This window comes from Mercenaria mercenaria, chromosome 13 (genome assembly GCF_021730395.1).
Source record: "Mercenaria mercenaria strain notata chromosome 13, MADL_Memer_1, whole genome shotgun sequence".
Classification (NCBI taxonomy): domain Eukaryota; kingdom Metazoa; phylum Mollusca; class Bivalvia; order Venerida; family Veneridae; genus Mercenaria; species Mercenaria mercenaria.
In genome coordinates, this window is record NC_069373.1 from 8,914,101 (window position 1) to 8,927,429 (window position 13,329).

Here is a 13,329-nt window from a genome sequence, read left to right on the forward strand (position 1 = left end):
CTTTGATTTGACCTAGTGACCTAGTTTTTGAACCCAGATGGCCCATATTCGAACTTGACCTAGATTTTATCAAGGTTATCGTTCTGACAAAATTTCATGAAAATCAGTTGAAAAATACAGCCTCTATCACATACATGAGGTTTTTCTTTGATTTAACCTAGTGACCTACTTTTTGACTACAGATGACCCATATTCAAATTCTACCTAGTCTCATCAAGGCAATCATTCTGACTTACTTTCAGGTGGATCAATTGAAAATGACAGCCTCTATCGCATACACAAGGTTTTCCTTTGATTTGACCTAGTGACCTACTTTTTAACCCTAGACGTCTCATATTCGAATTTAACCTAGATTTCATCAAGGCAATCATTCTGACCAAATTTCATGAAGATCAATTGAAAAATACAGCGTCTATTGCATACACAAGGTTTTTCTTTGATTTGACCTAGTGACCTACTTTTTGACCCCAGATGACCAATAATCAAACACGACCTTGATTTTATCAAGGCAATCATTCTGACCAAATTTCATGAAGATCAATTGAAAAGTATAGCCTATATCGCATACACAAGCTAAATGTTGACGGACAGACAGACAGACAGACGCCGGACGCCGGACATCGAGTGATCAGAAAAATTCAGGTGAGCTAAAAACGCAGTCTTACTCTGTAGCCACTAATTTAATCTTCCAAAAATCATCATGAAAATTGTTGCACTAAATTGTCAATCTTACAACACAGCAAAAAAAAAAAGATATCAATAGATAATCCAGAATTATCACTTAGACATTTTATGCTTAAACATAGGAGACATCAAAAGAAAAAATTCAGTGCTTAAACTGGAAATCATTTTCAAAACCTAGATTGAATGAAAGTGATGGTGGTGGTGCAATTATAGTAAGACCTTCAGAGGATTTTACATACAGAGGAGAGAGGACATTGAAATAAAAAAATTGGAAGCTGTATGGACTTGTATGAAAATGAGGAAAAAAGAAGAAATTCTTTTAATCACAGCCTACATACCACCAGGAAATTTAGAACAGATGAATTTGTTTATAAGCCTTATAAAACAGTGCATCACAATTTATAAAAACATTATACTTACCGGATACTTCAATGCTAAGAGTAAACTTTTGGGGAATGTGACAGACAATGGTGCAGGTAAGCTACTTGAAAATTGCATGTGGTTGGAAAATTTTATTTGCATAAATGATGGTGAATCAACTAGAAGGAAAAGTAACAGTGTTATAGATCTTTTTATCATCAAACCTCATGTAAACAAGGATGTTAAACTTTGCAAAACGCTTGACCATGAAAATGTTCGGTCGGACCATATAGCAGTTTTGTTAGATATTGAAGACAAACTAGACCAAAAGTTCACAGAAATAGAAAGATACTGTATCAATGAAATGAATGGTATTAAATGGTACAACATCACTAAAGATGAGTTTTCTTCATGGAAAACTGAGAACTTTGAACTGTTAAATATAGAAGAGGTATACATATGTTTTCTAGAAAAATTTCATAAATGCATGTCAGAAGCTGTACCAAGAAAAAAGGTAAAATCAGGCAACAGAAGAATACACCAACCTTGGATAAAGTCAAAACAATAAAAACAGGACTAAACAAGTCAAAGAAAGTATTCAAACAGAGGAAAACTCCAAAGAATCTTCAAAGAATAAAAGAATGTGAAGAAAGATATGACGAAGTAAGAAATGCTAAGGATGAATGGGTGAACAATATGTGCAGCAATATTGATCAATGTTCTAATCCCAAGGAGAGATGGAGATCATTCAAACAACTAACATCATATCATATCAGGTTGAGGATTTATCCAGCATTCTTCCTCTTGTAGACAGCAATGATGAAGTGATTTTCAGCAAAAAAGAAAAAGCCAAAGTTCCTGAACAAAATTTCTTTGGTGGAAAACACTTAGATGGTATGACTATTGATGAGAAGTTCTGAGCAGAGGTTGAAGATGAGTTGGCACATATCAAACTGGAAAGCATGACAGATGGGGGTGAAGATTTCCTAAATAGACATATTACATATGAAGAGGTTGAGGCAGTACTACAAACTTTAAAAAAGAACAAAACACCAGGTCCTGAATACATATACACTGATCTACTTTTACAGTCAAATCAACAACTCATTGAGGTGATAACCTACATATTTCAACAGTCCTGGAATAAGGGTGTACATATACTTCCAGATACTTGGAAAAGTGCTACTGTAAAGTTTCTAAAGAAACACGGGAAAGATTCTTACCACAAACCAGGGTCCTACCGACCAATAAGTTTAACCAGCGCCCTTGGTAAATGTATGGAAAAGATAGTACATGTATACTCTAGAATATATGCATACTCAGAACACAAAGACATCATAGATGCAGAACAAGAAGGCTTCAGGAAAAATCATAGTACCACACAAGCACTGTTACGATTGGTACAAAATATATTTGATGGTTTCAATGAAAACAACTACACACTAGCTGTATTTCTGGACATGGAAAAGGCATTTGATACAGTGTGGAGGGACGGTTTGTTGGTCAAAATGTACAGAATTGGAATCAGAGGGAAGATATGGAATTGGCTATCAAATTTTTTAACAGGCCGGAAAGCAAGATGTAGTGTAGGAGATGAAATGGGAGAGGTCTTTTCATCAAATATGGGATTACCACAAGGATCTGTGGAAATTAGAAACATCACAGTGCATGCATGGACCCAGAAATGGCGAATGAAGCTCCATACAGAGAATATTGAATACTCAATATTTACCACTACTAAAACAGATAAACCAAAAATTTTAGGAGTTATACTTGACAAGGAACTTTCTTTCAAAAATCACATTGAATATGTGGAGAGGAAAGGATTAAAAACATTGTCTACATTGATAACAGTAGCAAAAACAGAGTAAATAAGTGTTAAAAACATGGTTAACCTTTACACCAGCTTAGTGCTACCACAGCTTGAATATGCAGCACCAGTTTGTCAAATTGCCAACTGTCAACCCCTTGAAAAAATTCAGAGGAAAGGATTAGGATTAGCTGTCTGCCTAGGATTACCTACTACTTCCAGTAAAGATGCTGCTGAAGTACTTTCTGGGGTTCTACCACATGACTTTAGGAAGGAGGAACTGAGCATTAGAGAGTGTGGGAAAATCTTTGCAAAAAACAAAAAGGAAAACATTGCGAAATGCTTAGAAAGTTACTTGGGAAAACACACAAATTTGATTGAAAAATTCTCCTTTTGGCTGCATGTTAGCACAGATAGAAGATATGAAGTCACTGACCAACTTGACAATGAATAGTATATAACCAGAATTTTCCTACCTTGGATATCTACAACCATTCCGAAACAGACCTGATTACTGGAACAATCTTGGTTGTTCCAAATCTAGAACCAATAAACAAGTGGAGGATGCTATCAAGATAACACTTAAAACAGTCCTAGAAGAGTGTAAGAGTTTACAAATCAACAATTAAAAATATTAAGTGACAGTCAGCCTGCTATAGGCATTGTTAATCTTGGATGGGAGAATAAAACACACAAATTCTTGTCATCAGAAATACTCCAACTGTGGAAAGATATAGAAATGACTGGAGTAGACATCCACCTTGACTGGACCCCAGGACGTGCTGGTATCAGTGGGAATGAGACAGCAGACAGACTGGCCAAAGAGGCAGCTACAGAGGCGGAAAGCATGACAGATGATGAGATAGTTACAAGTCAAGCAGATATCTGTCATGCTGCTAGAGAGTCGGTACGTATGAAATGGCAAAGAAGATGGGATATCAGTGAGAATGGACGACATTTATATCAATTCAGGCAAGAAGTTAAACCTAAGTACATCAATTTCCAGGGATTGAATAATCAAAAAACATTGCTCAAGCTGCAGAGTGGTTATTGCCTTAACGAATACCAAAATAAAGTAGGAAATAAAGACACGCCATTCTGCAGATGTGGTTAACCAGAGACTATGATACACTTTATAGATGAGTGTCTCATATATAAAGTCCATAGAGAAAGATTAAAGCAGGAGTTATTCCTTAGCATGGGTATCAAAGATTTGTACGCCCTTGAAAAGTGGGAACAGGACTGGTCAATGGAATTCAATCCAGACAAGTGTGAGGTGCTGAGAATTACTCGCAAACGAAACCCTGTCATGTTTCCTTACACCCTGCATGACAAGGAACTGAAATCTACCGATACCGCTAAATACTTAGGTGTTACACTAACTAAAGACTTAAACTGGTCTGAACATATTAATACTATTTCCTCTAAAGCAAACAACTCTCTTAAATTCATCAAAAGAAATGTTCAGACAACAAACAAAAAGGTCAAAGAGAAAGCCTATAACACCTATGTCCGTCCACAACTTGAGTATTGCTCATCCATCTGGCAGCCCTGGCAAAAGTCCCTCTCATACAAAGTCGAAAAAGTGCAAAGATCAGCTGCACGGTTTATCTTTAACGACTATAACTATACAAGCAGTGTAACCCAGATGATTAACACCCTAAACTGGCAAACTTTAGAACAACGGCGCATACAATCTTCTCTCATCTATTTTTACAAAATCCGAACAAATCATGTATGCGTCGACCATAACCATCTAACTCCGACCAGAAACCTGAACTACCTAATTCCACAGTCCCGTACTCAATACCACATGAATTCCTTCTTCCCCCGTACAATCAGACTATGGAATGGCCTTCCCCAATATGTACAGTCCAGCCCCAGCCTCAACATATTTGCTGAGCGGCTGGCCACTGTACATCTGCAGTAACTTCCTTCACTATGTTTTTTAACTTAGCACCTGTAGTAATTTTTATTCTTTGCACCTAATGAGTTTTCTCATTTTTAACACTGCCCAGACAAGCGCCTTCCAGTCATAATCGTTAATGATTGTTGGAAGTATCATGTAGATGTAGATGTAGATGTAGACTTCAGCGCTGAACTTTTTCTTGTAAATACAACAGAAGATCCCTACAAAGAACACCGGGAAAACTTGTCAGCTATAATTGATGACTTCATTGAAGCATCCAAAAGATTTGTTATGCTTTTTTTATAAAAATGAAAACAACCGAATTTCGCGAAATATTATACTATGAGTCTATAAGAGTACATACTAGAGAAGAAAAACGTATATAACGTGTACGGTATATACCGGAGAGACAACACGGCCATTAGAAGGCTTTGACAGTTAGTTATTTTTCATTTTTCTGTCTATCTTCACAAAGCAAGAAAATCATGCAGTTATCATATCTTGATTCCATATTATATGAAGGATAATTAATCGAAAACACTGGCATGCATTTGTACACTTATTTTAAAATCCCGCAATTTCGGATAGCATTGTTTTCGGACAGTCTCGTGACTATATCTCGAACTGTTACAATCTGTTAATTTCAGAAATGTCACACAATTTATGACTCTTAAAAGATTGTATTAAGCCCACTCCAAAAGGAAGGCATCTTGTCAACTTAAGTACTTTTTGCACAGAAACTGCAAACTTGGTAGGCAGAAATTGGTCATGACAGGCAAATGTCTCGCAGTTGTTTCAGGCATGTTCTAATCTCTGGCCTGGCCTGGCCCGGCCTGGCCTGGCCTGGCCTAGCCCGATGAGTCTAATTTTCGACCGAGCCGGGCCAGGCCAGGCCAGGCCAGGCCATAGATTTCAATTTCGTAAAAGGTGAAAGTGATGTTTTATAGCAACTTTAAAATCTGACTTTTGGAATAAGTTCGGATATTTCAGACATTATATAAATACATTTTGAACTCTCACTCTGTAAAATTATACACCTGGGAATAAGCCTGTAGCTAACATAACTATTATGTCTAATTTAAAGGCGATGCCTGATTAATTGTTATGACTATTATCAGGGGATCTTCACCTCAATTGACTCTCGACTCGTGGCTTTGTTTTCCCCAAATTGAATAAGCTAACTAAGTTTATTATTTTGTCTATTGAGGATTATTTAGTATTGTCTGAAATTATTGAACTAGCACTCAAGAATATTCCATATGCTTCCGTAAAAAAATCGGTGCCCAAACATAAATAAAAATATAAATATTGAAAACCAAATAAAATATAAACAAATTACATTTCTTTACTGCCAGGTCGTACATGCAGATAAAGTTGTGCTGACAAAACGTTCAGCTACCAATCTCGGGACTGTAAGTTCGAAACCGTGACCTGTTTGACCATTTTCATTATCATTTTTTTTTAAATTTCCTCTGTAAACTTAGAATGCAGGAAAATTGTCACTTATGGTGATTTATTGTTCATTTATTGAATGAAATACACAAGTATTTGACATTCTTCTACATACAAGTTATTACCATAAAATGTTGTAAGAACAAAACCAGTATCAATAAAATGACATTATATTGATTTAATGAAAACAATCTGAATTGAAATCGAACCCATGGTAACATGTGTGAAAGCCGCAGAACTTATCACTACGCCACTGTGTCATTGGTAAACTTTAATTGCATGTTATTTTGGTCAATTTAGATATTTTCAGGTTACAAATATGGTGTAAAATAAAGAGTGGCACCTGTCAATACTAACGGACAACAACTTTCAATTTCTAAAATAATGCTATCTCCGTTTTAGAATCTGGGATAGTATGGTGCGGGGAAGCAATATATAAATTTTGTAGTTTAGGTTATACATATACTGAATATTTTTGTAAAATTGTTTTTATATTGATATAAGTATGTGGAAAAAAAATCCTACAAAGTTTTGTGAAACAGGCTCAAGAGCATATTTTAGCATTAAATATATCACTTAGAAATTACATAAACACAATGCACCATTATTTTTTTGTGCAAGACAAATATCAATAATCTAAAATGCCAACACCCTGACAATGAGTTAGAGGTCCCACAATGAATATTATTTTTATTACTCTTCCATAAATTGAACATCAGATTAACTAAACCAAACACATTAAAAGTTCAACTGAACAGTTAGAAGGTCAGCTAAGGATAGTAGGGACACAACCTGTAATTACAATTCCCAAAGAGATGCATGCAAATATTCAGTTATATTGCAGCAGGTAAGCTTATCAATGAAATTAGCCATTAGTTTTAAAAGTAAGTGTTAAAGTTGACTTTCAATAATTTGATCACAGAAAAAAATGGGTAGTTATCATTTAGTTACACCATTTTCTTCAGTGCAGATCTGTATTTCAAATAAGATGAATGATGGCTAATTAATGATTCTCCAGGGGACTGGTTTCTCATTTTGTTTGACATGCAGCAAGTAAACAATGCAGGTTAATACTGCCTGCTATTGTAATTGTATATTTAGATTTCATGCCATTCATTTCTCTATGTACAATAAAATCTGGCCTGGCCTGGCCTGGCCTGGCCCGGCCCAGTCGAAAATTGGGCTCATCGGGCCAGGCCAGGCCAGGCCAGGCCGGGCCAGGCCAGGCCAGAGATTAGAACATGCCGTTGTTTCAAGTGTTTTTTTGCTCAAAACAAGGTTGCGGACCTTGAACTGAAAATTTGTGTCCTCTTAATAACTGAAATCCACAGCCCATGTTTTTGCCAATGATTGCCTGTTATACAGAGTCTACATCATACATCAACGCAGTCACGCTTTACTATTATGCGACAGGTCATCAGTAGGTCTATGATTAGTCCAAATAATAGGACGTTTTCAGGGACCGCATGATAACTTTTGACTGTCGCTGTCTGGGATGTCAACTATAAAATAACAGATCATAAAATAAGTCATCCTGATAAGACAAATAAGTAAGGCTATAGTCTAGGTTTTCGTTGTTTTTACAAATGTTTTGTAAATAAATGGACAATCCATAAATTTAAAGATTTTTCATTCTATAAATTTACAGAATTGGTAAATGAAATCTTTTAGAATTACAATTTAAATCAAAACAGCAGGATTAAACTTAAAGATTTTTAGACTGCATTGCATAAATGAAGGTTATTTTGTGGTTTTCTGTCAGTATTGATCAGGTCCCAGAAAAGTCACAAATTAGCTATATACAGGCGTTCCGGCGTTCCTACTATTTCCTACATTTTCCTACTTTTTCCTACTTCTTTAAATGCCTCCTACTTTTTGATGAAAACCTCCTACTTCTACTTTTTTTCTTGATATAAAAAGGAAAAAAAGCAACAACAGCCTTTTTAGTAGTTATATTTGCAGATGATGCAGGGATATAAATTAACACTCAGACCCTATTAGCCACCTGGGCTCCTTACAGGCAAATTCTAGGGGCCCAGCCTAAAAGTTATGGGCCCACCTATTATTAGCGGAAAAATATACTAACAGTGGTTTAGATCTACATACTTAATAAGTATTGTAATTTGCTTCCTGCCAAAATAGTTAAAATACATCAAAATCTTAAATATAAATACAGAACACTTATCAAACTCAAATTGAAAGAGGAAAGTTATAATCAACCAGCTAGTGCACGACATGTTCTAAACATAGGACACAGCCTCTCAAACACGGACGCACTTACTTTAAAGTTCGAATGATTTTTGCAGCACTAGAAGATTTGGGTTGTTTATGGGCATTTTGATAGAGGCTGCACGCTTATGGACATCTGAATTCTAGTATTTTGTTACATTGTCGAGTTACAGGACTCGCAACCCCTCACGAAATTATTACTTGTACAAAAAGTACAAACCATGTTGCAGTTGGTGTTCTAAGCAGCCACGGTCTGTCAACAGCCCATTTTTCATTAAAAGTCCTCATTGGCCTTTAGGTCTTTTCATAATCCTAATACAATATTTCCTTTTGTCGCCGCGACCGGCCGTTCTATGTTCCTTAACAGCCTTCAATACACCTCTACTTTCTAGTGCTGTATTTCTATGGGCGTAGCCATTGTTAGAGACAGACTAAATGATCCGCGTATGCCGATTGGTCCTAGTATATATCGATAATTTTAATTGGTCGATTTAAGTGACGTCTTGCATATTAATAAGACAGTCTTGGAAAAACCCAGAATATTGACATTAGGGGAATCCAAAGCCATTCGCCGGCTGGGCGACTATCTTGGAAGATTGACTCGACCAGCTTCAAATCCGGTCGCACTGGGCGACTGGGCGAGTGTTAATTTATATCCCTGATGATGGTTTGATGTGTTGCTGGCAGTTTATGGAGCCATTTAGTGCCTCCTGCAATACATTGCCTCATATCAAGGTACCTATAATCCTACCAAACCACACTTATTCAAGCACAGAAACTGCCAGTCAAGACATCTGGGGGTCATCATTCGGTTGCCAATGTACATGCCCGGGTCGAGGGCCGGGCCAAGGGGGCTGAGAAATGACCTATACTTATCAATGATGCACCCTACTATTTTGGCAAAGGAATCATTTTTTTCTCAAAATTATACCAAGAAACGCACCAGAGGCCACCATTTCATACCCCTCCATTACCTCAAAATTTAGACCTAAAAATGCACCAGAGGCTAGCATTACTTGCCTGTATTAAAAAAAAAATCCAGGGTGAGAGTCCCCTGACCCCGTAAAATGAGGGGAGTACAAGCACTAGTAAATGCACCAGAGGCCACCATTTCATACCTGTATTTCAAAATTTTCCAGGGAGAGAGCCCCCTGACTCTTCCCCCCCCCCATCAAGAGGGGAGTAACCCCTCAATCTCAATTACTTCAAAATTTAGACCTAAAATGCACCAGAGGCCACCATTTCTTACCAGTATTTCAGAAAAGTCCAGGGGGAGAGAGCCCCTGAACCCCCTAAAATGAGAGGAGTACAGCCACTAGTAAATGACCACCCCCCCCCCCCCCCCCCCCCCAACGCGGGCAAAGGCACGCCCTCCAATACCTGGCCGCTCTCAGCGTTGCTATGCGCCTTGGCGGTGACGTCTTCGTTCCAGACTGGTACCCCCCAGTCAAAATTTTCTGGGTCCAGGCCTGGTGTAAGTGTAGTATTAACAGCTGTTAAGGTAAGCATTGCAACTTTCATGTTAATAACCTCCTACTTTTCCTACTTTTTTGTCCGCAAACCTCCAATATTTTCCTACTTTTTAGTTTAGGGATCTCCTACTTTTCTCCTACTTTTATGCAAGGTCATGCCGGAAGGCCTGTATATAGCTAAATCTAGCTAGAAATAGCTATAAAACCAATAACAAGTGTTCAATATATGTCAATATAATATATAAAATAGTTATTATCCCATCCAAATGGTTTATCATGTTTATGAGACAAAAGACAAAAACACAGAATGGAAATCTATGCAGTTTCAATTTCAGTACATGCTGTGAATTTCTGCGATAAATCATTACACAATTTGTCTTATGCAACAATGATTCTAACACATGGCACATTCTTTAATGTTTTATCGCAAAATATTGCTGCATTTATTGAAAATGTGACCGCAGAGATCTTGGTTTTCTGTTATTGTCTTTCATCTTATAAACCATTGGGACGCAATTATGACAATTTTGAATTTGATTTCGACGTATTTTGCATTATTGTTATGGGATATATAGTTAGATTTAGCTATATAGCTAATTTGTGACTTTTCTGGAACCTCTTCTATTAGTTTTATCTATGCATGTAGTGAATCATTTCATTGCATGGACAAACATCAGGGAACCTCCGTTAATATCCATGATATAACATACATTATCAATAAAACAGCGGACGATACAAACATAATAAAACCTGACAAATGTTATGGGAAAGGCGCATGCATGAGGGTTAAGTATTAGTTTCTCGCTCTTGGAAAGACTTAATGCATGGCACATGCTACTATCAAGTATAAAGCAGTCTATAAAAATAATGACCTGTGACATGTGTGTTGGTTGGTGTGATAAAGCTCAACATTTACTCATATTTTTATGCCCCAACATTTATGTGGGATGCATATAGCGTTGCTGCTGTCTGTATGTCAGTACATCCATCCAGCTCCACTTTCACTATTTGCTTCAAACTTTCACAGATGAACAAGTTTGATGTGCAGATGAACCTAAAGGAAGGAACTTTTGCTGCGACTATTATGCAGTTATGGCCCTTTGATAATTTTACTCTATAGATTACAATGTATAGAGAAAAACTCATCCCACACTAGATGACCAGAAAGGAAGGAACCTTTGCTGTGACTATTTTTACCACAGTTAAGACCCTTTGATAGTTTTGCTATGTAGAATATAGAAAACAATCTCGTGTGTCCAACTCTTCAAACACTCTTGAAAGTTTCACAGATGAAGGACTGTGATCTGGAGATGACCATAAATAATGGACTTTTTTCTAAGGCTATTTTTTTCTAGAATTAATGCCATTTCTTTATTTCACAAAATAGGCCATAAAGAAGAAATCTTGTGTGTTCAACTCCTCATACAATTTTAATCCTCCGCCACAAGTGAGGGGGGGTGGTGTTAAAGGAATGGTCTCCGTCTGATCTTCGGTCCTTCTGACATCTGTCCGTAACACTTTGTGTCCGCTCTGTATCTCCTAAACCCTTCGAAGGATTTTCATGAAACTTTGGTCAAATGATCACCTCATCAAGACATTGTGCAGAACTCATGAGTCAGCCATGTTGGCTCAAGGTCAAGGTCACAGCTCTAGGTCAAATATTTGAGCCTTCCATTTTGTGTTCCATCCACTCTGTATCTTCTAATCCCCTTGAAGGATTTTCATGAAACTTGGGTCAAATGATCACCTCATCAAGACGATGTGCAGAACTCGTGTGTCACCCAATGCCATCAACCCTTTCACTATCCACAACAGTGGCAGAGGATATAGCTGTCTTTCAGATTGCCTTGTTGAAGGAGTGGATTCAAAGTTGCCTTATCTGAATTCAATTTGCTTCAAACGTTTAGTCGAGCATCCTTCATGTGAAGATTGTCTGTACTGAAAACTTTGCTATTTAGAGGATAGAGCAGTATGCGGGGGCATCCGTGTCCTGTGGACACAATTCTACATGTCAGAAACTGGTGTCGAAAAAGCTTCATTTTCAACCTAAATCCAATGTTGATCCAGTGTATGGATTTGACATCAGTCCTGTGTCTGTTCACCAGGAACAGTTAAATGATCTGCATTACCTAAAATTAAATGTATAGGGTATTCTTAAATTTCGTCTTATATACATTGTATAATGTTCCTTGTTAAAAATACTGTTTTACTTCCAAATTTGTTTTTATATGTGAATGTAAATTAAATCCTTTTAGGCTAGAACTGAGAAAATACTAGTTGAATATTTGCATCTCATTTGTATTCCTGATTGTCCCAAAGTAACTACTAAGACTGTACATAACCACTGTTAACAATTAAAGAACCAGATTTTCTGTTTGCAAAGAGGCTTAGTTAGCCAGACATACCTTTAAAAGGATTTCTCTCTCTGTTCTGGAGGCTTTCTCTGGCTCTGTCCTTCTGGTCAGATCGCCCTGTGTCTGTACTAGTAGAGGATGAAAGGTGCCCTGTGTGGCTGACCTTGTATATAAAGTGCCTTTGAACATGTTTACCATGAAATGATCACTGTTTAAATATGGTACATTAATAATATTCTCAGTTACTACTAAATGGATTTGGACTTGAACTATAGTTGTCTGAAGCCCTGGTTACTTTTCCTGTAGGAAGTTAAGTTCTAAATTGGAGGACACCCTCTACTTTGCAACTTTCACCTTCTACTTGTATGATTAATGAAATATAAAGGCAGCAGGATTTTTTTCTTTCCATAGTAACTTCCTGTAATAATCTCTTTGTTGCACTATTTTAATAATAACGACTTTATTTTACGTGGATAACATATTTGGTGTTTAACCAATTTTCAATATGGCCCACTTTTATAAGCTTACTTTACATCTAGGTTATGGATAACTGTGATATTTTAAATATTATCTATAGGTTGATTGTACAAACAATTATTTACCAGTATTTGCATGGAGTCTTTCTTACTTGACTTATTATGTCTCTCATCCAGGGTTTCCTCTGGGTCAATTTCACTTTGCGCCAACAAATTCGCCAATCAGGAAAAGTTTGGCTTTGCGCCAGTGGCTCTCAAGTTGGAGCTAATAGTCTATGATGGGCGACATACCATTTTCTTTTTCAATCTCTTTTTCATTTGATTCTTTACAGTAACCATGCAATTTGCTCTTGAACCAGCCTATCCTAATATCACATTAAATCAAAAATAGTTTTTAATCTTCTCAACCATTTTCAAGAAATTTTCTTAAACAAAAGTAATTGCTCAATCTATAAAATTATCCCTTTATATAGTTTGCCATTTTTAATCACAGTGGTGTGAGAGACATATTGATTTACTCCTGTCTGTCTGTCTGTGTGTCACACAACTTGTCTGCACTCTAAGTCGTACATTTCTCATCTGA

General features: G+C 36.9%; 1 protein-coding gene across 2 annotated transcripts in view; it reads left to right on the forward strand.

The window, feature by feature from the left end:
• Positions 1 to 5,144: 5,144 nt before the first annotated feature.
• LOC123529933 (GRAM domain-containing protein 4-like) overlaps positions 5,145 to 13,329 on the forward strand; it is a 44,101-nt gene continuing 35,916 nt past the window's right edge. Inside the window, exon 1 of one of the 2 annotated variants that reach the window (XM_045310535.2) lies at positions 5,145 to 5,200. The gene's annotated coding sequence lies outside the window, so the exon portion shown is untranslated. Of the gene's footprint in view, positions 5,201 to 5,359; positions 5,515 to 13,329 lie in introns of those variants that run through there. The other variant, XM_045310536.2, reaches the window with a different exon arrangement.